The following is a 27,448-nucleotide window of genomic DNA, read 5'->3' on the forward strand; positions in this document are numbered from 1 at the left end:
CCTCTTCAATTCTGGGACATGCTTCGCTATTTTTTTTTTTTTTTTTTTTTTTTTTTTTTTGCGGTACGCGGGCCTCTCACTGTTGTGGCCTCTACCGTTGTGGAGCACAGGCTCCGGACGCGCAGGCTCAGCGGCCATGGCTCACGGGCCTAGACGCTCCGCGGCATGTGAGATCTTCCCGGACCGGGGCACGAACCCATGTCCCCTGCATCGGCAGGCAGACTCTCAACCACTGCACCACCAGGGAAGCCCCCGCTAATATTTCTTTGAATACTGCTTTACCTCCATTCTAACTATTTTTGCTTTCTGGATCACCAGTTAGACAAGTATTGGGTCTTACAGATCTATCCTTCATGTTTCTTACCTGCTCTTTTATATTTCCCATCTCTTTTATCACTTTGTGCCACATTCTAAGATAATTCCTTGACTGAATCTCCCAGCCATCACTTCAACTGTTATCTATTTGGCTTTTCAGTCCATTCATTCAGATTTATATCTCAAAAATCAAAGTATTAATGTCCATTATCTGTTAATTTTTTATGGATGCAATATCTGTTGGTGTCTCTGACGCTATCAATTCAGCATATTCTAGAGCCCTGTTTTGACTGATCATTAAGTCTCTTTACCTGGATATAAACTCATCTTTTATTTACAGTTTGTGAAACAAACTCCCTTCCATGGTATTGGCATTCATCAAATGTTTGGTGAGTCTTAATCATGTGCTCATTTTGGGGGCTGAAATTCCTTATCAGTCAGCTGACTGCTTCTGTTTGCCCACCTTTTGGGGAAAGACAGAAAGAAGCTGGATGTTCTGCTGCGGATTATACTCCAATCTGTTTTCAGGAAGAGTGAGGAAGGAGTGGAACGTGCTACTAGTCAGAATACCTTAGCAGTTAGGTTTCTGGGCTTGGGCATATCCTGCATCTCCCGCTCCAACCCTCCCTATCCGAAGCTTCTTTGGGCAGAGCCCCACTTCAGCTGCTGCTTGGTAGGGGAAAGAAGATATATAGGAGCTCCTGAGGCCAGTTCACAATCTGCTGGTTGCCCCAGTTTTCTCCTGCTTTCATTATCCACTGTCCAGGAGAGGACCCCCATTGGGTTTTGTCCTGCTTTGTAAGGAGACTCTGCTCTCCTGTATGTGTTTTGATTTCTTTCCTTTATCGGTTGATCCCGTCAGTTTCTATACTGCCGGAATTTCTGGCCCAAGGAGGGCTCCTCTGCTTGTTTTATAATTCAGTTGTGAATTTTAAAAATATCTATCAATTCCAGAGGTTTGGGGTGACAGGGAAGGCTGTAGTGTGTGCTTCACCCACCATCTTGAACCAGAAGTTTACTGAGGATATTAAAAATAAGGTGTCACAGATTTCCAAAAGCAGTTCTAAAGAAGGGGCTCCAGTGATGTTTTGGCGTTATCATTGAAATGAGCAGTTAGGCTCACAGGAGAATCACTTGTTTGGTCATGAAATGTCTGATGCAGTATAGTTAACTTATCAGTCATTGGGGCTCTGAGGCCACACCCTGTGACACTAAAGAAGCATCATTGATGTCATAGGTGCTCTAGACACCACCTAAGGAGGGGTCCAGAGTTGGATATGGTAACAAAGGAAGTGTCAGGGGATAAATATTGAAAAGAGATATACTTGGAAACCCAGAAGAACAAACATAGGCTAGACATGGAGGTCAGTGGCCTGGAGGAAAGAAAAGCAAGCAGAAAAGCAAGCGCATAAAAATGGCTTCTCAGAGAATGGGTGGAACAGAGAACGTGGGAGATTTTGGCCAGGCATGAGAATTCCAATAAAATAATCAAAATTTCTATAAGGCAGGGTAAACTTGCAAACAGGGACTGGGTGAATCCTTAATAAGTGGTAGACAGTTTGAAAAAGGCTCTGAATGATCTGTGACCAATTGGAACTTGGAAGTAAGACATAAATAGCATTGTTACAGTTTTTATGATGCTATATTGTCAATGTAGCTGTATCATAGCAGGAAACAATTCCCTTTACAGTTTTGCCCCATACTGTGTGATTTGGGGCAAGTTACTACACCACTCTGAGACTTCAGTTTCCTTGCCAGTAAAATGGAGATAATAGAACCTTCCTTGCCTTGAGATATGAAATATCTATATAAACCATAAAGTGATATAATACAAATGGCAGGCATGATTTTTCTGGAGGCTCCTTCTAACTCTCCTGGAGTTTAGGAGCAAAGCGGAAATGAACCATCTAGTGACCCTTGAAAGGGAGATAGAAAGCATCTCCAGCCTCAGGTAACGGGTCCCTACAAGGTCCTAATATGCCACCGCCAGTTCACCAGACACATTCTCTCAAATACTCCACTCCTTCACTGAGGGCCTTCTGTGCTTCCGCCAGGTGATGGGCACGTGAGGAACATGGCTGACAGGTCCAGGTCGACCTAGATCTCATGACCCAGTAGTGAAGGCAGGCCTTGAACTAGTAAGTGGAAAAATGAGAGGAGGTTTATCAAAGAACTAGTACGTGTAAAAATGAGATGAGGTTTATCAAAGGAAGCACGTTGGGTCCTATGTAACAGAAAACTTCTTTCAGTTTACCCCAGATGAGGTCAAGTGCCCCCTTAAGCTGAGTCTTAAAGATAGTAGGTGTTTACCGGGAGGAAGAAGGGCAAAGGGGGGACCTATTCTAGGGAGAGGGAACAGTGTGTACAAAGACCCTGATGGTTAAGAAGACAAGGCTCTTACCAAAAGAGGGAAATCTCCCTCTTTCCAAATTATGCAGCATTATTCCAGTAATTGGGAGCAGACATTATCTGTGCAGAAGGTCTCTGGAAGAGCTGGGCTGTAATTTCTCACATGGTTTCTTCTTTTTTTTTTTTTTTTAAACATCTTTATTGGAGTAGAATTGCTTTACAATGGTGTGTTAGTTTCTGCTGTATAACAAAGTGAATCAGCTATACATATACATACACCCCCATATCTCCTCCCTCTTGCGTCTCCCTCCCACCCTCCCTCTCCCATCCCTCTAGGTGGTCATAAAGCATTGAGCTGCTCTCCCTGTGCAATGTGGCTGCTTCCCACTAGCTATCTATTTTACATTTGGTAGTGTATATATATATGTCCATGCCACTCTCTCAATTCGTCCCAGCTTACCCTTCCCCCTCCCCGTGTCCTCAAGTCCATTCTCTACATCTGCATCTTTATTCCTGTCCTGCCCCTAGGTTCTACAGACCCTTTTTTTTTTTTTTATGTTCTATATATATGTGTTAGCATATGGTATTTGTTTTTCTCTTTCTGACTTACTTTACTCTGTATGACAGACTCTAGGTCCATCCACCTCACTACAAATAACTCAATTTCGTTTATTTTTATCTCACATGGTTTCTTGACCTGACATTGAAGTGAAGTATGGGACTAGACCCTTGTACAGGTGGGCTCCCCTGAATTGACTTCTACCATTTCTCATTAAAGTCACTCATGACATGGGACACAAAAGTGAATCCCTGTCTCCATAAAAACAGTTAAAGTAACGCAAAGGAATCTTAACAGAATATTTGAGAATAAACGTAATTTTCAGTTTGTATGCTTGCAAGTGGGTGGGGAGGGAGGCATTCTGATGTTCCCACTCCTCAGGACTGGCATCAACACCACTGTTGAAAGTTTGGAAACCCTTCACCCCATGGATGAAAACTGTCCCTGGGGCCCAAGTTTAGTTGAGACAAAAGTTGTGACTTGCCTGCTGGTGATGCCAAGATCTACATGGAAGCTGTTATCAGTAGTCCTAAGAAATCAGCCCCAGGGGGTACAGAGGAAAACTTGCACTTGTTACGATAGGATGTAGGTAATGAGATTACTTTTGGACAAGCACCCCGGAGGTGACAGGCTCTGTAATGACGGATGAGTAATGAGTTTGCCAAAGAGCTCTTTTCATACTCACGCTGGTGCTATAAGGAAGCAGTCATTTTCTTACACCGTGGGAACTATCCTCCTGAAAATTAGGGCCCCAGAAATGATAAAGTTGCCCAAATAGTTCAGCTGAATTCTGAGTATCATTCCCAGTTTTATGGGAGACCTAGCTTTGCACCCATGGAACCAGGCATTCAAAGGTTACTGCTTTCCACCAATAGCTACTTACTGGGTAAGGCAGTGCATGTGTATCACCAGGGCAGAGTTGGAAGTGGGCATTCCTGAAAGAAGGGTTTCTGTACGGCGTCTCTCTGAAGAGCATTGGGTCTAGAGATGCTGCTCCCCACCCCTGCTCCCACCCCACCCTGGGAATATTGAAATGGAAAAAAATGAGGATAAAATCTGCTGCCAGCTTAGCTATATACTCTTTAGGTCTTATGAAAACTGCACAAGATTCTATTTACAAAGAAACTAGGAGTAGGTTTAATAACTATATTTATGAAGCTCCCATTTCTGTGAAAATCAGAGGGCAGCCAATGGTTATTCAGGCCTGAGGGTTTGGGAACTGGCATACACATGGGAGGAAGATATACACCTTGGCAGCCCACCTTATAAGTCCAGCAGGTGAGGGGTGGGAGTGAGGGCCCCCCAAAATGATTCTGGACTCACCTCTAAACATTCTGATCCAGTAAAGGTCATAGGCTTTGGCCTATGAGGTAAATCCCCAGCATACCATTGAATGGACCTGTAACCTTGGTTGGGCAAGTTACTTAACCTCCCTGAGCCTCAGGTTCCATAGTTGTGCAGTAGAGGTTGCACCTACCTCCCACAGTGGTCATGAGGATTTTAGAGCTCATTTCCTTAAAGCACTGGGTACAAGGGCTAACACATATTCATTCCCCAATCAGTGACAGCTAACCTAAACAGTAAAATAAACACCTTCCAAAAGACAGAGATGTCAAAAAGGAGAAAATATTTCCTATTTTGTTCCTTCAATCACTAAGAACTGTGTTTTGAATAAAGAGGTACAGTCAGACAGCGTGGCCTTGGAAATGAGTGGTGGGCAGTGGGTAGAGAATCGTGGATTAGTTTACCCAAGACAGTCCCAATTTATGCCTATTGTCCCAGTGCCATCACTAATAGCACTCCCTTTACTCTCAAAAGTTTTTCCATTTGATCAATAAATTTTATGGTCGCCAAAATTATATGTGAATTTCAGGTGTGCTTTCAGCAGTGGCCACCCCCTTCTCTCTGCCTACAGCATCAAAACAACAGTGGTTGTTTAATAATTATAATGGCTACCTTTTATAGAATGCTAAATGTTACCTTACTATATCTAAACCTCACAACCAGTCCCATAACGATTTTATTATTATACCCATTTTACAAATGTGGCTTAAAGAGATTAAGTAGCTTGCCCAAGAGTATAGATTTCACCAAGTGTAGAAAGTGGGGGTGATGGCTGCAACTTAACTACACTTTGGGGCATGCCTCCGTGTGCCCTTCAGTCTGGAGCAGGGTAGAGCAGGTGGTGACTCTGTAAGAGTGATGAGAGCCACCCTGGAAATTTCCCTTAGCAATGATTCTGGTCTCTGTGACCTCCAGGGCCCGGACCACAAAAACCTCTGGGAAGGGTGCAGCTCAAAAGACTGTTGGCTCTTGAGTTCATAGCCAATAGCAGCTTTGCCTCCAGGCTGTGGTGTGGGGAATCCAAACTGACCTTGGCTTGTTGGACCCTGTGCCCCAGTGCCTGAGCCCAGGGCATAAGATCAGTCCCAAACAGCACCATTTTCATTGCCATATTTTCCTCTGAGTGTTATTCCAAAGTGCTAAACCATGTAAAAACAGCAGCAACACATGAAAGTCAAGTCCTCTTTCTCTGACCTCTCCTGGTGTCTTTTAGAATTACTCTCAATCTATGGATCCTAATACTACTTTTGGATCACCAGAGGCATTTTGTTTGTGCCTGTGTGTACATACCAGTGAATGCACACACATGCATGCATGTGTGATCATAATAATAGCTAACACTTACTGAGCACTTACTGTGTGCCAGGCACTGTTCTAAGCACTTTGTAGGTAATATTCTCATTTAATCTGTATACCAGCTCTAGGAGGTAGGTACTACTGATATGGAAGTCCAGAATCTACCAGCAGCTTGCCCAAGTTCACTTAGCTACTGAGTGGTAGAACAAGACTCAGATCCAGGCAGTGTTCTGCCCCTTGCTTTCTTCTCTCTCCTCTCCTTTGTACTGGGCATTTTATATCCTACCTACTTCCAGAGGACTGGAGTCTCTTTAAGCAGGCACTGGGTAGGACTCTAGGGCCCTGCCAAGGAAAGGGATGATGTTTTCCTCCTTTTAGCTAGGATTGCATGCTTTCCAAATCACTGTCTCTTCTCTATAAAGCTTTCCAGATCTTCCCGGCCTACAATCACCTCTCCTGCCTTTGTTTTCCTTTATTGCCCACGACCACAGTCAGCTTTTGGTATACATCCTTGGTGACATTTCTAGCATGTCTTTATCCCAGTGCAACCTAGGTGCAGGCCTCTGTGTGCATGTGACTTGTGGTGTGTGGCTTGACTCTCAGGTTAGATTGTAAACTATCCTGCCTCTCTCCCCCTTCCCCTTCTAGCAGGACCCCTATTAGTCTATGCAGCACATTCGTGTGATTTAGAGAAAGCCACCTCTGGGAGGATAAACTTTGGAAAAGATGTCCCTTCAGTGGAGCTTGGACTGGATTCCAGGCCCTCCTGCTCCCCACACTCCTTCCCCACCCTGTGTCTGGCAGAAGGGCTAACAAGGAGGTGCTCCGTACATATCTGTCGGCTGCTTGTAATTCTAACCTAGGGCCTGTTGAAATGTTACAAAGATTTACAAAATGTAAGAGGATTATAAGGGTGGTTTTCCCTTTAAAATGTAAATCTGGTTTATTCAATTAGAAGGGTTTAAATCTGAAAAAATAGGGGAGCCAGCTTGAGTGGATGACTAAATGTCTAAGGAACCAAAGTTGGCTGCAGCAAATGCTGCTCACGACAACTTTGACAAAAGCTTGAGAAAGTGGGAAAGTCTGAGGAAGCTGTGGGTTAAGTACCCTTGCCTCTGCCCACCACCACCATTTACAAACCATGGCAATTTAGGAAAATCACAAAATCTCTCTTCCAGCCCCAGACTGTGCATCTGTAAAACAGGGCTAATGATGCCTGCCCTCCCACCATTCAGAGGACAATGTGATCATTAGAGGAGATAGAAGTTAGTGAAAACACCTACAGAATCATGGTAGGCAGAGTTAGGATTTAGGGTCACTAATGCCAGGAACATCTGTCAAGCAATCACTAAAGCAAAAAAAAAAAAAAAAAAAATTTCTTGCTATGTGCAAGAAAAGATGGTATAAGGAAAGAACCCTGAACGAGACACATTCTGCTCAACTCCTCAGTCCCAAGAGGGATTTTAGGGAGTAAATTGGACACTGCGCACAGCTTCTTTTGGTTCCAAGACAACCAGCTCGTTTGCTGAGGGAGACTTCATAAGGCTTTCTTGCAGAGTTGCCATAGGTTGAGCATTGAGGGGGCAGTGTTATCAGGGCTGGAGAAACCGGAAATGGTAGGACAGTTCTCCAAATGGAAGAGTGCCAAGCCTCGGAATTAAGTCTTACTAAATGGCTTTAAAAATGAGTCAAAAGAGGGAGTTATGGTGCAGGCAGCAGCGTTTCAGCAGATTTGGAAAGCCCTTTAGAGGTGGAGATAAATGTCAGACAGATGGGGAGAAACTGTAGAAGGCCAGGGAGAGTGGGCAGAGAAGAGGCTGAGGGTTTCAGAGCGGGCAAAGGCAGGTGATGCACCACATGGGGAAGATGACCCAAAATATGTTTATGATTCATTCACTCATTAACTTTTCTAGAACCCTGAACTCCAACTAAGTGCAAAGCAAGGTGTTAGGATTCCAGTATGCGTGGGTGGAGGGTGTGGGGGGCAGGTAGGAAGGACACTAAGAGAATGTTTTCTCTGCCTTTAAGAAGCTTCTGATACAGCTAAAGAGGAAGACATGAATACAAATAAAAATAGCAAGGTTTTATGTGATAAACTCCACAGGGAACGAGTATGCAAATGACAAAGGTGGAACAGCAAACGGATTACACTCTGCTCAGAGGAGGAAGATGGGCATCGGGGAGCTGTCTCCCAAGGAGGCAGTCTTTCTGGTGTTGCAGTATCATTAGGGTTCCACTGGAATTAGATGGCAGGGTGCTCTTGGTGACAATGTAGGACATGTATTCAAACATATTTTGAGTATTTTCATGGAAGCGTTGGTCCTAAAGGACTGCTGAAGCCCTAGTCAATGTTGGGAATTTTTAGGAAAGGCATTAAATACGAAGACGTCTGTATAAGCCAACCCACATCATATATGAGTTAAACCATGTTATTATTTTCATCCAATGTGACTAAAAATGCCTGGCCCCTTTTAAAAGGCTAAAGCATGCACACATAAATAGCTTACAAACAGGTTAATTGAATCAGTGGGGCAGGAATGAGATTACCATGGGTTTTCAGGATATGAGTCATTTAGAAGCTCAGAGGTGGTGCCTCAAGCTATTGTGGGACTAAGAGATTGTTTCCTCCAAAACCAAAGGAAGGAGCGGGCCAGGCTCATCCAAGACCTTTATATAAATCTTGTAAGATAAATGAGTTATAAGCATTATTAACCTGCCCCACCAGAACTTTGTTTAAAAATTAAAGATGAGAAGATGCTTTTAATTAACTGTAAGCCAAGAAAATACAGTAAATATGCTTCTTTCAGTTTATGATTTTTTTCAACTGTTTTAGTTTGAAGTAGCTATTTCATCAGAGATGGCACAATGCCTGGATACAGTCAACTACATAAGCACTCATGTTATACACAACTGGCAATAATACTGACCATTTGAATCAAGTGCTGTGGGGATGAAGAGGAGGGAAAGAGTCATTCTCCCTGGAGTAATCCAGGAGATCTTTCTAAAGATCGTGATGGAGGAACAGGATTCCAAGGAGTTAAATGTAGGGGCAGGTCCTTCCAAGGAAAAAGAACAGCATGTATGTGAGGGCCCACTGCAGGGGATGATGGGTCAGTACAAGGATCCTCTGATTCAGGGCAATCTCTCACTTCCTGTCATCCTACCCTGATATTCAATTGTCATTTTATCTCTGAAAAGTCTCACCTTCCCTCTTTCTTCCTATTCTCAATGCCACCCATGACCTAGGGCTTTCATAAGCTCTCCCCTGGAACAGATTCACACGAATGCCCCTGCCCCTATTCTCTCCTTCCACAAAGTCTTCCTCCTTACTGCTGACAGCTAGCTTTCCAAAATACAGAACTCACCATATCACTCCACTGCTTCAAAGCTTGAAGACTCCCTCACTCTTCAGTGTTCACTTTACTTTTATTAATACAGGATTCCTCTATTTTTGGCAAAAGAAATTATCTAGATTTCCTATTCTGCACTAAGGAAAAGATAGTTTGAATGTAAATCTGGGAGAAAAGACTGTGGTGAGAAGTTCTAACTATTAGACAATCCCATGAGGGCAGATGTTTGCTTCCTCTTTTGGCAGACAGAGCACAGGCCCACTAGGTAGAACTTTGCATTGAAGCTCAGTCACTTTTTTCTAGGCTAACCCAGTGGATTATAGGAATGGTAGATAAAGAAGACATTGCTCACCTTCATGGAGCTTATGGTTCTAGCAGAGGAAACGATAAATAGATCATCACCCTAATAAGTACTTAATTACAGTTCTGTGATAGAAAAGGTAAGAATTCAGGAAAGATTAAACCAGGATAGGGATGGATTTAAGGCCTTGGGAAAAAAGTTGAAATTGCCAAGGGCGAGTATGATATGAGAATTTCCAAAGAACTCAAGAATTTAGAATTTGGGAGGAGGTGGAACAGGCAAAAGATCCTCAGAAAGAACAGTCAGAAGGTATAAAGACGACCACAAAAGTATTTTTGTCACCAAGGCCAAGAGGAGAGAGTGTTTCAAGAAGGAAGACGTGGTTAATTGTATTGAATGCTGCCAAGAGATCAAGACCAATGAAGGCAGGAACTTCACAGTGGATAAAGCAAGAAAGCTACTGGTGGCCCCAGCAAGAGCAGTTTCTGCAAGCTGGTGAAGTAGGAAGCCAGAATGGAAAGAAGAAAGAAGAATCCTGTATTAATAAAAGAAGAGCAGGTAAGAGCTTGAGGGATGTGTGGAATGAAGGGAAGTTTTGTTTGCTTGGCTTTATTGGTGATGAAGGATTCCAGCATATATTTGAGTGCTAATGGGAAGAATCCAGGTGTGAAGAAGAGGTTGAAGATTGGGGAAGGAGAAGGTACACCTAATGGAACAGGACCCCTGCTTAGGTAGGAGGGGATGAGATCCGGGGCACAATGTGTGGAGGGACTGACCTTGATTGGAAGAAGGACATGTGCTCCATTGTACTGTACCTGGGAGGAGAGGACAGGTGCAAATTCAGTCCATCAGTTTTCTCTGCCATGCTTCTTATCTGGGAATAAAGGGGTTGGAAGCATAAAGCTCTGAGAAAAGGAAATAAAATTTGTGAAAGTGGCGGGAGCTTCTAGCAAAGCATGGTAAAACTGCTGAGCAGTGTTGAAGACCCAAACAAGGTTGGAGAACACGAAGTTAGAGCCATGCCCAAGTACTCAGTGGCGCCATATTCTCCAGTAATACTGATGTACTCCGGCACAGGCATAAATAAGTCTGTGGGGCTTTGCCAGGCAAGGACAATGAAGAGGGGCACAATGGATTTAGGACACTGTAGGAAGAACTACGGCCTCTAAGCTAGATACAGAAGAAAATAAAGATAGGAGGAGGTTCACGGACATAGAGAAAGTGGTGAGGCCACTGGCTCGGAGATCTCAATGAGGCTAGAGAATTATTTCAGTGAGGGGACTTAAGCAAATGAGCTGGAAGGTGGTGGTGAGAGAATGAGATGCCAGAGGAGGTGCAGTTTCTGATGATGACAAGCTCAGAGCTATGCCCCTGGGAGTGTGCTGAGCTGGAGGGAGAAGGTCACTGAAGGTATAATCGTCAAGGAACTCTGCAGCCAGGATGTTGCTTCGATCAGCCATAAGGACATTTAGTGCCTTAGGATGATGGCGTGGAGAGGAAGACATGGAGAAAGAGACTAAAGCCTTCAGTGACTAGGGTAGTCAGGGTAAGGGGGTGGACGGTGTGAACATCAAGGAGGTTACAGTATTTTAGAAAGAAAAAGAGAGTAATGGTCCAGAGGCAGCACGCTGGAAGATACCAACCCCAGCTCCCGACACTGAAATTGGAGTATGTATGGTTGAAAATACATCCTCTACCTGAGAGGGTAGAAAGGAAAACAGGGTCCTCAGGGGTCAGCCTGAGTTCAGTGAAGAGATGGAATTGGAAGGGTCACTGGGGAAGAAGAAGAGTTTGGTGGAGCCTGGGGAAGTAGGGAATGGGAGCTGGAGTTGTGGGGGAGGGAGGGAAGGCAGAAAGCAGTAGCAGTTTCTGAAATAGCAAGAAGGCTTGGTAACAGCTGTGGCAGCACCTCTCAGTGAAGTCTGGTGATACTTACTACCCTCAAACGAGTTCAACTGTATCAACTTTGGACACTTTGTAGATGGCTAGACCACCCAAATTATGATGAGCGTGGTGGCCAGATCATGGTTTCTGAAGCCCTTTATGTCACTTTAAAGCGCACAGATGATAAATTACACAAAACCAATGTAGGATTGTGCCACCAGCCTTACAAAAACAACACATAAGTATTAAGACATCAATTTTTTTGTGTTAAGTCCTATTTCATCTGCCTTAGCAGTCCCCTCCCCTGCCATTTGCCCTGCACTCCACCCAGCGGTACCAAACTAGTCCTAACTTCCCAAGCATGCTGCGCCCCCATTCGAGCCTCAGGTTGTGTGTGTGATGTTCCTCCATCCAGTATAACCCCTGGGCTGTGGGCAGGTTAGCTAGTGTTACCTGATTTACCTTTATCGCCTCCTCATTAAATCAAATCAGCTGAGCATTTTCCCTTGCCTCAGGAAAGCAGAATGCAGAGGGAAAAAAAATACTTTCCTGGCTTTTGAGTTTCAAAATCCAGGCCCTGTAAGGGTAGGCAGGATGGGCTACAATGGTGGTTCTGGGAAAAGGAAAGGAGCCAAGCCTTCTTACCTCCTCCTCCCACAGAGAGCTGAAGCTTCCTTAGGCTGGAGGGAGAAGGAGAGACAGAAGAGAAGAATTGAGAGACAGGAGACAAGTTGCCTGGATAAAGACAGCCTAGGACCTTGCTTCTTCTCTGGGCTCTCTGCAGGAAGCAAGGCATGACTGCCTTGCTCTTATATTTCCCCCTCCTGACCAGAGTTTCTGTCATTAACCCACCCAGCCTGCTAACCTGTCTCGTTTGACTTACATTATGCTTTAAATTTGCTTTCATGGCCATTATTTAAAGTTTTGGATATCTTATGTTTTAAAAGCCCAGATTTCAGGCCTCTCTTGAGGAAAACTCTGAGGATCTGCCCACACTGGACCCACATTCCCTGTGGCAACAATCTGTTGTCCCTTTGAATGGGCAGGGGTTCCCCATTCCCTTTGAATATTATCCTCCAATGATGCCTGCCTGAACTTTGTGGCTCTAGAGCCTCAGATCCCTGATGCCCAGTGAGCTGAGTGTCAGGCTACAGGCTAGCATATATGACCAGTCTTGATATATCTAGTTATAACCTCCGAGACAAAGCAAATCTACCTTCCCCCAACACAGAAAAATAGCTGGTTTCCTTGGTGGAAAGCTGCAATAACCCTCTCCTCTCTCCCCAAGTCTGCCCAGACTCAGTGGAGGAAAGACTTATCTTTCGCCTTGCAAAAAATGCCAGACACGACGCTTTTCTACCAGGCTCAGAGAAAAGCAAAGAGGAATATGTGATAATGCTCTCACAGGTCACATTGCTGGCACAATGATTTATATCCGCTAACAGAGCAGGGCAAACATTGGCGCAGCCTAAGAGGTTAAGTTAGGCACCCAAGAGGTTTAGTTATGTCAGCTAATTAGTGACAGAGTTTAGGACCCAGGCCACCTCTCTTCCCAGCCAGTGCCCTTGAAGATTAGACTGCTTCATTCTGCCTCAGGGAAGGGCTGATGGGAGGCCCTTCCCCTGGGACAGAAGGAAAAGCACATCTGCCAGTTCATTCTCCAACCATGGAATCAAGGATTAGGGCACAATTTTGATCATACCCTGACTCACTTAATGAAACTTTCCAAGTTTATTTTTACTTCTAAACGTGTGAGCTTAACAGCTATGTTTCCTAAAAAGAGCTCATATCTGCTCCTGCCCTTTCAGAATAAGCTTTCTAAAAACTGACCTGGACTGTGTGGAGAAAGCTAGAGGCAATGGACTGCCAGATCAAAGAGATACCACTAATCTATGATGGGCCTGGGCACACAAAGGTTTTCTAGGTCTGCTCTGCCCTTTTGCTCTTTTGTTGAAGCTGGAGCATTGTCTGACTAGGAGCATTCATTCTGGAAGCGAAGGCAAGGTATTGAAAGTGAGCTTAATGCATTTTACTACTCTCTCTATGGACTTGGCTGTTGTCATGGTTACTTTTTTCAAAACAACAAATTGGGTCTTTCACCCTCATTCCACACTGGAGAGGAAATCAGAGAACAGGGAGCTCTGCATCCAGAGGAATCTTACGAGAGCAAGATTTTCCTTGCTTCTACCCTGATATACTTCCTGCTCTGTAGAGCAAAGCTGCCCTATATTCCAGACTTTCCATTACAATGCTTGGGTCTCTATCATTCCTGGGCGGGCTGAATTGAGCCACATCCTTCCCCTGAGTGTGGTTGGAAGCTCTTAGGAATAAAATAAGCCCAGATCCTGTACTGGTGGCAGTCCACAGCTGGAGCGACTGGGCACTTCTAGGACACTGTTCAAATCTTTTTATTGTATTGTATATTGTATATTTTATTGTATATCTTCCCCTTTACACCAGCTCTCACCTGCCCCCCTCATCCTTTTAAAACCACTTTATTGAGGCATAATGGATATACAATAAACCTCAAATATTTAAAGTGTACAATTTTATGAGTTTTAACATGTATTTGTATATCTATATATATGAATGAGGTCATCACCAAAATGAAGATAACATTTTCATCACCCTCTTGTAATACATCCCTTCCTCCCTCATCCCCAGACAACTACAAATCTGCTTCCCATCGCTATTGATTAGCTTACATTTTCTAGAGTCTTATCTCAGTGTAATCAGAGTCTGTACTCTTTTTTTTTTTTGGTCTGGCTTCTTTCCTTCAGCATACTGATTTTGAGACTCATTCATGTTGTTGTTCATATCAATTTCTTCCTTAATATTGCTGAGTAGCATTCTATTATATAGTTAAAACACAGTTTATCCATTCACTTGTTAATGAACATTCAGGTTGTTTCCCAGTTTTTTTGGCTGTTTCAAATAAGGCTACAATGAATACTAGCATACAAGAATTGCAATGGCTGTGTTGTACAGTAGCTATATGTTTAACCTTTTAAGAAACTGCCAAATAATCTTCCAAAGCACCAGAAGCATATGAGAGTTCCAGTTGCTCCACATTCTCACCAACACTTGTTATCTGTCAGTCTTTTCATTTTAGCCATTCTAGAAGTATCTGACTACGGTCTTAATTTGCATCTCCCTAATCACTAGTAATTTTGAGCTATTTTTAGTGAGCTTACTGGCCATTCACATATCTTCTTTTGTGAAACATCTGGTCAAATATTTCCCCTGGTTTTTTGTTTGTGTTTTTGTTTTGTTTTGTTTTTTGGGTTTTTTTTTTTGTGTGTGTGTGTGTGTGGTGCCACATGGCTTGCAGGATCTCAGTTCCCTGACCAGGGATTGAACCCTGACCATGGCAGTGAAAGCCTGGAGTCCTAACCACTAGGCCCCAGGGAACTCCCTCCCCTGTTTTTTAAAATTGGTTTATCTTACTGAATTTTAAGAGGTTTTTAAAAAATATATTCTGGATTCAAGTTTTTTGTTTAATATATGTGTTCAAAATATTTTCTCTTAGTCTGTGGTCTGCTTTATTTTCCTAGTTTCTATTGAAAATCAAGTTTTAAATTTTTGTTGAAGCCCAACTATCAATTTTCTTCTGTGGTTCATGCTTTTTTGTGTGTGTTCTAAAGAAACTTTGCCACTTGAAGATCACAAAGATTTTTCTCTTGTTTTCTTCCAGAAGTTTAATAGTTTTAGGTTTTACATTTAGGTCTGTGATTGATTTTGAGTTAATTTCTGTGTATGGTGTGAGGTAAGATTTGATACCTCTTCCATCCTCCACCCCCTCATCCATATCCAGTTGATCCAGCACCATTTGTTGAAAAGAGTTTTCCTTCCCCATTGAATTGCCTTGGTACCTTTGTTTAAAATTGGCAGTATATGTGTGAGACTCTTTCTGGACTCTCTATTCTGTTCCTTTGATATATATGTTTATTTTTTGCCAATACCAAACTGTTTTGATTACTGTAGCTTTATAGAAAATATTGAAATATAAAGGTAAGGTTGGTAAATTGGAAGGTAAGTTCTCCAACTTTGTTCTTTTTAAATATTACTTTGCCATGAAGGTGTACTGCTCAGATCTCCTTCCAAAGAACCTGCTATTAGTTGCATAGTTGATGGCTCCACCCTTTGGATTCACCACAAAGTTCACAAAAAGACTATCTTCCTCTTGGTAGCTTGCAACCAATGACTGAGTATGGTGGGGGTATGGTGATAGACCATTCCATCCAATGCAGGACTCTTCCAACAGGCAGTCTTTGCTTGGGAACTCCCCTTTCCTGACTAAAACTCTCAGCACTACACTGTAGTCTGAAGCCCTTTTGCCCTTTCCACACAATTCTTCCTTCCCCCTCTCCTTTCATGGGTGTCATACGTGCATTGGAATCTGACAACTTCCTTTCTTCTCCTGCTCCCGCCTCTTTTATCCTCCCCAGTCATTTTCATCTAGAAATCTCTTGCATATCTAAATCCGGTCTTGCTGCCTGCTTCTCAAAGGCCCCTAACTGACCATACTTTGGTTATTTTAGGTCTTTTGCATTTCTGTATAAATTTTGAAATCAGCTTTGTTTTGTGAAATTCTAAAACAAACAAACAAAGCCTGCTGGAATTTTAATTGACAGTTCATTGACTCTACAGAACAATTTAGGCAGAATTGCCACCTTAACAATATAGTCTTATATCACAAATCTGATGTATCTCACCATTTATTAGGTCTGCTTCAATTTCTCTCAGCAATATTTTGTACTTTTCAATGTAGAGATCTTATACGTCTTTTGTTGGATTTATTATGAAGTATTTTATTGCTTTTGGTCTTACTGTATTGGAATTGTTTTCTGCTTTTTTTTTTATTGGGGTATAGTTGATTAACTAACAATGTTGTGTTAGTTTCAGGTATACAGCAAACTGAATCTGTTATACATATACATGTATCCACTCTTTTCTTAGCTTCTTTTCACATATAGGCCATTACAGAGTATTGAGTAGAGTTTCCTGTGCTGTACAGTAGGTCCTTGTTAGTAATCTGTTTTATATATAGTAGTGTGTATGTGTCAATCCCAATCTTCCAATTTATCCCTCCCCCCTCTTACCCCCAGTAACCATAAGTTTATTTTCTACATCTGTGACTATTTCTGTTTTGTAGGTAAGTTCATTTGTAGCCTTCTTTTAGATTCACATATAAGCGATATCATATGATATTTGTCTTTCTCTATCTGACTTACTTCACTCATTGTGACAATCTCTAGGTCCGTCCATGTTGCCGCAAATGGCATTATTTCATTCTTTTATATGGCTGAGTAATATTCCATTATATATATATATATACCACATCTTCTTTATCCATTCCTCTGTTGATGGGCATTTAGGTGGAATTGTTTTTAAATTTTTATTTTTCAATTGATTGCTACTAGTGTATAAGAATACAACTGAATTTTGTATATTAACCTTGTATCCTGAAACCTTGCTAAATTCAGTGCTAGTCCCAGTAGTTTTCTTTCTGCTCTCCTCACCTTTTTAAACAAAAATTTTCATAGGACGCCAGCGCTCTGGTAAGAGTAGGGTGTAGGTAGCTGAGGCTTCAGCTTTTGTCTACCCAGAACTTCCCCACCCCCGACACCTTCAAAAACAGCTTCTGAAAATTTCTGAAGAACTCCAAGACTCCAAGTGACACATCTAAACAACCCACTGTCCTAGGGGAGTTGGTGTTTACTGAGTACCTTTCCCCATATTTTATAGGCATTTTATCTCATATTAGTCTTTAAAAAGAAAAAAAAAAGAAAAGAAAAAAACACCTTGTGAGATAAGTAGAAGCAGTTCCATTTTAAAGATGAAGAAATAGAGGTTAAATCTCCTTGATATTGTCTCACAGTTGATTTCTGTCTGAGGAAGGATTAAAATCTGTCTGTCTGACTCCAAAGTTCATGCTTTTTCCTCCCCAGCCTGACGCAGGCAGAGGCAGATAGCTGGATTTTAAAATGGATTTATGCTTTGTAGTATAGTCTGAAGTCAGGGAGCCTGATTCCTCCAGCTCCGTTTTTCGTTCTCAAGATTGCTTTGGCTATTCAGGGTATTTTGTGTTTCCATACAAATTGTGAAATTTTTTGTTCTAGTTCTGTGAAAAATGCCAGTGGTAGTTTGATAAGGATTGCATTGAATCTGTAGATTGCTTTGGGTAGTAGAGTCATTTTCACAATGTTGATTCTTCCAATCCAAGAACATGGTATATCTCTCCATCTATTTATTTGTATCATCTTTAATTTCTTTCATCAGTGTCTTATAATATTCTGCATACAGGTCTTTTGTCTCCTTAGGTAGGTTTATTCCTAGATATTTTATTCTATACTACAAAGCTACAGTAATCAAGACAGTATGGTTCTGGCACAAAAACAGAAATATAGATCAATGGAACAGGATAGAAAGCCCAGAGATAAACCCACGCACATATGGTCACCTTATCTTTGATAAAGGAGGCAGGAATGTACAGTGGAGAAAGGACAGCCTCTTCAATAAGTGGTGCTGGGAAAACTGGACAGGTGCATGTAAAAGTATGAGGTTAGAATACTGCCTAATACCATACACAAAAATAAGCTCAAAATGGATTAAAGACCTAAATGTAAGGCCAGAAACTATCAAACTCTTAGAGGAAACATAGGCAGAACACTCTATGACATAAATCACAGCAAGATCCTTTTTGACCCACCTCCTAGAGAAATGGAAATAAAAACAAAAATAAACCAATGGGACCTAATGAAACTTCAAAGCTTTTGCACAGCAAAGGAAACCATAAACAAGACCGAAAGACAACGCTCAGGATGGGAAAAAATATTTGCAAATGAAGCAACTGACAAAGGATTAATCTCCAAAATTTACAAGCAGCTCATGCAGCTCAATAACAAAAAAACAAACAACCCAATCCAAAAATGGGCAGAAGACCTAAATAGACATTTCTCCAAAGAAGATATACAGATTGCCAACAAACACATGAAAGAATGCACAGCATCATTAATCATTAGAGAAATGCAAATCAAAACTACAATGAGATATCATCTCACACTGCTCAGAATGGCCATCATCAAAAAATCTAGAAACAATAAATGCTGGAGAGGGTATGGAGAAAAGGGAACCTTCTTGCACTGCTGGTGGGAATGTGAATTGGTACAGCCACTATGGAGAACAGTATGGAGGTTCCTTAAAAAACTACAAATAGAACTACCATGTGACCCATCAATCCCACTACTGGGCATATACCCTGAGAAAACCATAATTCAAAAAGAGTCATGTACCAAAATGTTCATTGCAGCTCTATTTACAATAGCCAGGAGATGGAAGCAACCTAAGTGTCCATCATCAGATGAATGAATAAAGAAGATGTAGCACATATATACAATGGAATATTACTCAGCCATAAAAAGAAACGAAATTGAATTTTTTGTAGTGAGGTAGATGGACCTAGAGTCTGTCATACAGAGTGAAGTAAGTCAGAAAGAGAAAGACAAATACCGTATGCTAACACATATATATGTAATCTAAGAAAAAAAAAAATGTCATGAAGGACCTAGGGGTAAGACGGGAATAAAGACACAGACCGGGCTTCCCTGGTGGCGCAGTGGTTGAGAGTCTGCCTGCCGATGCAGGGGACACGGGTTCGTGACCCGGTCCGGGAGGATCCCATGTGCCGCAGAGCGGCTGGGCCCGTGAGCCATGGCCGCTGAGCCTGCGCGTCCAGAGCCTGTGCTCCACAGCGGTAGAGGCACAACAGTGAGACGCCCGCATACTGCAAAAAAAAAAAAAAAAAAAAAGACACAGACCTACCAGAGAATGGACTTGAGGATACGGGGAAGGGGAAGTGTAACTTGGGACAAAGTGAGAGAGTGGCATGGACATATATACACTACCAAACGTAAAATAGATAGCTAGTGGGAAGCAGCCGCATAGCACAGGGAGATCAACTCGGTGCTTTGTGACCGCCTGGAGGGGTGGGATAGGGAGGGTGGGAGGGAGGGGAGACACAAGAGGGAAGAGATACGGGAACATATGTATATGTATAACTGATTCACTTTGTTATAAAGCAGAAACTAACACACCATTGTAAAGCAATTATACTCCAATAAAGATGTTAAAAAAAAATGGATTTATGCTGACAGCCAAGCCTTTGGATTGACTAATTCTGCATCTATCCAGCATATGGGCTTGTGGGTCAGGAGGCCTGACTGGCCTCTCGCACTCCACCCCCCGGGTGCCTACCAACCTTTGTAGTTCACCAGCTTCCTGTTCCACCCACACTGCCTTTTGAGGGTGCCAGTGACTTCTCTCTCACCAGTCTGATGAATTGTTTGGCAGTCAGAAATTTTTACTTCTCTGCTCCTTTGCAGAGAACATCTTCTTGGAACAGTTTGCTTCTGGGTCTCTTCTAAAGCCTCTGGTCACCTTTTATCTGTCTTCTGTCCTGATTCCTTATTGTGACTTCTTCTCATTAATCACCCACGGTCACTCAGTCTGCAGACTGAGGTCTTCTGTTTTGTCCCTCTCCACACTTATTCTTGGAGACACTCCTTCAAACACATGTAGGAGCAATACCCCTCTCATCAGGTCTGCCCGTTGCCTAAAGTTATGGTCCCCAGGCTTCCTGGGTGTTCCAGAATACCCCTACTGGCCCCATAAAATGATTAAAATATCTTGGAAATTCTCATGGTTTAACATATAAATGATGTTTTCCAGGTTGCCCCCTCCCCCACCTTCCTGTAGTCTCAGAAGAGCACAAATTCTTAGACCCCATTCAAATCTAAGACTAAATTCTTAGTCTTGATTTGTGCTTTGGGGGACATATTTAACATTTCCAAGAAATGTCCCCCACTTGAATAAGCACATTTATAATATCTAAACCTTATTGAAAAATAAGCTTACCAGTTAGCTCATTCCAAATTTCATTTACTTCTAGGCATACCACCATTCTCTTTGTTTTCTTTCCTCCTTCCCTCCTTTCATCTAATCACCAAGTCTAGCCCATTGTTTGCTCTGAACCAGTCTCCAGTTAGGCTTTATCCTCTGCAGCTATTGCCCAGGCCAGGACCTCATCCGTTCACTCCTGATTAGCTCAAGGATTTCAAAAGATTGATCTTTTAGTTGGTAGTATGCCCCAGACAGTGTCAATGACACACGGACAAAACTCTTTTCCTCTGGCACTATTTGTCACAGATGTCTAGTGATATTCAAAAACCAGGAGCCTACATCAGCAGATTTTAATGGGCTCCCCATTTTCTGTTCACTTAATCCAAACTCCTTTGTCTGATCTTTGTTTTCTACCAGTGTACTCTATCACCAAGTTCATTGTTCATATTATTCCTCAATATGGAACACCGACAAGAAACTCAAGGTTTGCTGGCCCTTTTATGTCAGGGGTCCCCAGCCCCTGAGCTGCGGACCACTACTGGTCCGCGGCCTGTTAGGAACCGGGCTGCACAACAGGAGGGGAGCAGAGGGCTAGCAAGCAAAGCTTCATCTGCCGCTCCCCATGACTCGCATTACTGCCTGAACCACTCCCCACCGCCGCCGCCCCTGCCCCCCGTCTGCGGAAAAATTGTCTTCCACAAAACCCATCCCTGGTGCCAAAAAGTTGGGGACCGCTGTTTTATGTGACCTGATCATTCTTTCCCCCATGCTGTCTGCCCATTTTACTCCACATGTCATGAATGCCAACTTTCTGTCAATCTTCAATTTTCCCTCTCATTGTAAATCCTAGCCCTATATTTTCCTATCCTAGGATTTCTTCTCTAACCCTTTCGAACCTTCAGAATGAATGCTCTAGAGTAAATCTTTTAGAATGTACTTAGCAAATATCTTACTTGCTATTAATCTAGCTCTGACGAACAGAAGCTCCCACATTAACTGTAAATGAATATTATTAGGCCCTGAGCTTCTTCAAGACAAGGACCATGTCTGATTTAACTTTATATCACCAGTACCTAGTCCGGTGCCAGGCACATCATTTAAGTGCAGTAAACATATATTGAATAAATAATCACCACTTTGTGGTGTTGCCCCCTTTGGCAGTTTCCTTAAATGCAGAAGTTTCAGCTTTCTCATCTGGAAAATAGTGCTCAGAATATCAGCATCATGGATTTATGAAAATTAAATAAGAAAACCTTTGTAAAGGCCCTAGCACAGAACTTGGCACAGAGAGCTCAATCCATGTGAGTTCACACCTTCCGTTTAAATTTTTAGAATTGTCATCAGAACTGTAGAGTTCCCATAATTGCATATCAGGGTTATTTCTGTTAGAGCCTCTTCTGAGGTAGTACCAGATTCAAGTGTGGGTTCAACAGAAGGAAAATCCATAAGGACTATTGCTTACAGTACCCTTTGTTATCAAGTTTTGGTATGGGGCCTGGCTGAGACAGTCCTGACATGGGATATATGCTGGTTTATCTTTTTGGGGATTCCATAAATGCATAATCTGTTTGGACGCTAGGCTTCATAATGGCAGGGACTGTTTTTCCATCCCCTTCCTTACTTTCCATACAGGAGAGAAATTATATGATCAACATATTGAATAGCCTTTGGACACTTCAGTGTGTTCACTGTAACAGTGAACTCTGCATATTTGCATCCACCAGGGAGAATGAAAATTATTAAACCTGAGGAGCTGTTAAGTCACTTTCATAGATTAATTTTCATACTTTTGGAGTGGCAGTCATCCCTAAACTGAATTATGCCCTCAGTTTTTCTACCTTTAAAATAGGAGTAATAGTTTGGACTCTTACCTTCTTCTTAGGATTAATAATTATGATACAGAGGAAAGAGCACTGGACTGGGAGTCAAGAGAACTGAGCTCTGTCTGTCACTTTGACCAGCTGCATAGATCTTGGGCAAATCACTTCAGCTCAGTTTCCTCATCTCCAAAATAAGAAGTCTAAATTAAGCAAACTCTAAGTCAGCTCCCAAATTTCAACTGATATGCTTTTTAAGAAATGAAATAAGTGGCCCCCTTCTTGTGCCCAGGGATGCCAGGTGAGAGGAGACTTTCTGAGCACTATATAGAGAGGGGGATTTGGCCTGTGCTGTCCATGGTAGGTATGTGACATCTATGTGCTGACCGTACGTGTCCTAGCACCACACACCAGGAAGGAACTCAAAGAGGGTGGGCATGTCTGATTGGAGGCAAGAACCATATGGAAGTAGAGGCATGGGAATTACTTGGATACCTTTGCACAAAGATAATTATTATGCTTTGTACAAAAGTAGAACCTATTACCATGCATTCTCAGATTTCCTAAGCTGCCCACCAGCCTTCTGATTTATGGTTGGAGGGATTACCCGTGGGTATACCCCAGCAGAGAAGGATTGGAAAAAGAAATGGGAGGTTGCCTCTTACACCTGTTAGAGTGTTAGTCCTTCCTCCAGGGACGGACTCAAGTGTAGCAGGTGAAGAGCTGCCCCTGGTATTCACTTGATGATCATGCCAAGTTCAAGGCAGATCACCTCCAACCCCAAACCTTTTTGGATCCATATCACACCTTAGAATCTATATGTGCCTGTGTATACCATCGTATTTCCCAGTTGCAGGAAAAGAACCACAGGGTTTCCAGTAAAAAGACTTCTGAGTTTGACCTTGGGCAAGATTCTTCAGGTCTCTGAGCTGACTGATGTAAGGATCAAAAGAGATAGGGGTGTGTAAAGTGCTTTGTTCCAGGGTTAGTCACAGCTGCCCTGGCCCCCAAGCCTCTTAGATCTCCTCCCCAAATACTGATTCAGGGAAGTTTTGTTAAATTAACTCTCTAAGACTAATCCCTTTGTCAGGGATATTTGAAGAGGGGTTAACAACATGAGCCAGAGGGTTTAGAACCAGAGTAGACAGGGCCCTGCTGTCCTGCAGCTTTGAAGCGACGTCCTCAGGAGAAAGCTCTGCTTTCTGTAGCATCATCTTACCCACCCCTACTCCACCTACGCCTGGGTTCTCTTCCCAGCCACCTTAACTTGCTGGCATGTCACTTGACCTGCTCCCTCTCTACCTGTGCAGTCCCTAACTGTTGTGATCTGGGGATGCCTCCCAGGGAGCCCTGCCTCAGGCTCTGTTCTCACAGAAATGGTACCTCAGAGAATCCTACCCCACATCACTTGGGATGTGCATCATGGCAAGGAATGGCGACGCACCCTATGGCCACTGCTACCACAGCCCAGCCAAGTGCCCCCTCCAGTTCGTAGCCTGTGTGACAACCATTGAAAATGCGGGGTCTGAGTCACTCCAGCCAACAGAACTGGGGGTTAAGAAGTCTCTTCTGTGAAAAGATGCCTAAATCTTTACTGCCAGCCCACCTACTAAGAACTTTTGCTTTACTAAGACCAGAGGGACTATTTGAAGGTCAGTTTAAAATAGTTGCTTGTGCTATTGTGGCACAAGGAGAGCGCATGGGCTGGGGAGTCAGACTGGCCCTGGGTGTAAACCCCGACTTTGCCGTTCACTGTTTAGGCAACATCTTGACAAACTGCCGAATCCGGTTTACACGTGTAAAATGGAGCTGCCGATGGCTTTGCACAGCTGTTGTGAGGATTAAACAGGACTGTACGTTGTAAAGCACCTAACCCAAAGGGGCTGCTCCAAAGGTTATTTTCTTGCTTCTCAGTCACCAGAGAACGACCAAATTATCTCAAGTATGGCTCATTTAAGAGGGTGAATTTTTTTCTGTTAAAAAGCCAGTCCTGTTGTAATTGATCAGGCTCCTGCCTGACCATTTCAGTTTAGGTGTTAAGATGTTCAAAGTAAGTGGGTGCTCTAGCAGTAGGGACCTCCCACAAAGCAGGACTGTCTGTCCCTCACACCCTCTCTGCACCCTAGCAGTCCAATCCCAGCCGAAGGTTAGAAGGAAAAGGAGCATCAAGTTTTGCCTAGGATTTTTAGATTTCAAGTAAGGATTATGATGGAACCTTTTCATTCATGAAACTAAAACTGTCCTTTTTCCTGGGAAGCCCTCACTAATGGAGAGGCTCACTTTGATTTCCTGGTTTATGATTTATACTGAGACCATTTGTATGTATGTGTGTGTGTGTTGCAGAAGTAACTAATCCCAACACAGCAGAATAGATTGGCTTAGTCTATAGTGGCCAGTCCATCCTAAGTCTCACATTGTACATCTCAAATCTTGTAATTGTTTGTCCATCTTGGTCAGATGGCTCATTAAGACAGCCAAAGTCACAAGCTCTACAGTGCCTGCTGTGGGCCCCCTTTGTTTCCTTACGCATAGAAAAAATGTAGAAGATGTGACCCTCAAAGGCCACAGTGGCTAGGTTTGAAAAATCTTAAAGAACCACTGCAAAAACTTTGCTATCACTCGCGATATAAATGTTTCCATATCTTTGCTTGTTTTAATCCCCCTCTTCATATTTATGAGACTGTGGTACACTTAAAAAGTAGAAACACATCCAGACACAGCCAACACAAGTTATATCTTTTAGTTATTTATCCAAGTTCCTTAAAGCCACAAACAAGTTTCCACAATAATGACCAGACTGCAAATATAAGTACAATAAATCTTTAGTTCTAAAGGACAAAGCTATGTTTCTCTGTGCTTTCATAGTACATTGCTTTTAAAAAAAAGAAAGAAAGAAAGAAAGTTTTTGCAATTCAATTTAAAATACCCAGGTTGTTAACTTCCAAGCAAAGCAATCACAAGAAGGAATTCTTTCTGCCTGAAATTGGTAGCGGTAACAGAAATACAAGTCATAAGCAGCTTTTTAAATCAAGTGTAATCAGATTGTGCTCGTAAGGAGCATTTTCTTAACAGAGGAATTGTAGGTCCCAAATTTTCTGGGACTATCCTGATTTTGAATGCCCTGACTCATTGCCAACTCTGTATTTAGACTAAGTATCCCATTTTCTGGTTCCAAGAAGATGTCAGCACACTTCAACTTAAAGATAAGTGGCATGCACAAGTCTTATAAAAAACAAAAGTATCACAACTTGTCTTTATTGAAACTGCAATTTTCTAAAGTCTGTTTGCTTAGATCTTTGGTATCTCTATGTAATGTTTCCCAGTTCAATTAGGGAGATTTTTATTTCGCTCTCACAGAACATCTTTTTATGCACTTTGAGTACCCCAAGTGGGTTTATAATTACACAGTCTTAATTGAAGGGGTTCAGAGGAAAAACAATTGTTCCTCATCTCTAACTCCAGCTTTCTAGAATGACATTTAAGTCTTCAAATCCTGGGTACCTGGAAAAAGGAAACAAGGTACAGATAGCTGGAATTTCTCCTATTTTTAGCATTGGAATGAATCTTTTCTTATGTCAGTGAAAACAAATAGAAAAGCTATGAAAGGGAGAAAAGAAAAACCAGTCCATGAATATTTGCAATAGAAGACCATCATTTGCTACTGGAATCAACACTGGACTAAAAAGCTGAAGTTTGGAAGTAAAATGATTTTGCTACTCTTTAAATTTTTTAGCAGTTTAAATAAACATTAGGAAAGAAAATACACATATTTCCCCAGAAGTGCATACCACTCGGGGTGACATTTTCACTCTCTTCTTTTGCCACAGTGTGGATTTTCCCCTTCAGATGAAAACCTACAGAAATAAACTCTGAAAAGGATAGATTGCTTCCCCCTTCTAGCCTCATGTCAATAAAATATTTTAAGTGAACTGTTTTCTGATCACAAAATTCAAGTCCAAGTTGTTTTAAAAAATTAAGAAGCAGTTATTTAATAGAATACATTCTATTAAAAGTTAGCCAAGACCAACTAATAAGACCTCAAAAAATGAACATATTTCAAAAAATTTTGTTCTCTTCAATAGTTGCATGAGTTTTTTTTTTTTTTTTTCAGGAAAATGTGCAAATGTCAAGGTTACCTGGGTCTGCTGGTCACTTCTAGTTTTGGACTCTTGAAGATGGTGAGTTTTGCTAATGATGCGCGGCTGTTTAAGAATCGGATGGATTTTCTGGCAATCACTCTTTGTGTGCCATCTTTTATAAAGGTGCTTCTTGTTGCTAAGAGATCAGTTGCTTAGAGACCAAATCATTACAAAAAATATATATGTCAGGGGCCAACATAAATTATAACCAAATTTTGTCATTTCAGCTCGCCCTCTTAATGTTTGGCTTTTGTAATAGGTCGTAACGTACCAAGAGAAGCCAATTACTAATCACAAATAGAAAACGGACCATGAGGAGGAGAAAAGATCTGTGCGTACGCTCCCGTGGACAGGGAGTAATGCCGCTGGTCCCTGGGAGGGAGTTACAACCTCACAGGGCTCTCTGAAACTTTGGCTCCTCGTGGGGGTCTGAGATGTACTGGGAATGTAGATTTCCGTATACACGTATACCTGTCCCAGGCAAACTTGAGTGCAGTTTGGAGTATGAAGACCTAGGAATTGTGAAGCTACTTTTGTCTTTTCCAAAGGAAAATTAAGAGAAAAATCTACACTTAGGAAAATGTTAAGTTGGAAATCTGAAGTGATCTTAGCCTTCAGCCAGATATTTTTGTGTGTGAACAGTTACCACTGCTTCAGGTCCAAGTGTGTGTGTGCTGGGAGGAGGGGGCTTGCATACAAATCTGCCTTTTATCTTCTCCCCTGTACTCAGCATAGCATTAACCAGGAGACAGCAATAAAAATAATCAGTTGGTTAAGCAGGTAAGGTTTGGCCTTGGGGTTCTTTCTCGCCCCCTTTGTGGCAACTTTGCCCATTGAGACCCTCCCTTCAAATTAACTGCCATCCAAGTATTACCCCTCACAGGGACATTTGCATTTTAGGAATATATTTTTAAATGAAAAACTCTTAAACTTCCCTAAGAGTCAAAGGAATGACAGCATTCCAAGCTTCTTAATAGGTAGGATAGGTGATGTGTGGGAGCAAAAAAAAGCTATATACACCCCTTCACTGTATAACTCCATAACACAGCTCCACCCTCCAGCTCTTTCCCTACCTCCTTCATCCTCCACAGGTCTCTTTGGGCCCATCTTAGGTGAGAAGAAAGCAAGCAAATAAAGGATCAAAGACTTGGAGTTAAGAATTAAAGTAAGAGGTAAAAAGAGGACCTAGGATT

General features: G+C 42.3%; 1 long non-coding RNA gene across 1 annotated transcript in view; it reads left to right on the top strand.

Moving 5' to 3' along the window:
- The window catches only part of LOC307182876, a 259,239-nt gene extending 232,943 nt beyond the window's left edge, over nt 1-26,296 (top strand). The window contains exon 5 of the long non-coding RNA XR_013827281.1: nt 26,228-26,296. This is a non-coding gene — a long non-coding RNA (uncharacterized lncRNA). The remainder of the gene's footprint in view (nt 1-26,227) is intronic.
- The last annotated feature ends 1,152 nt before the right edge of the window (nt 26,297-27,448 follow it).

The sequence above is a fragment of the Stenella coeruleoalba genome (genome assembly GCF_951394435.1).
Source record: "Stenella coeruleoalba genome assembly, chromosome: 2".
Lineage (NCBI taxonomy): Eukaryota > Metazoa > Chordata > Mammalia > Artiodactyla > Delphinidae > Stenella > Stenella coeruleoalba.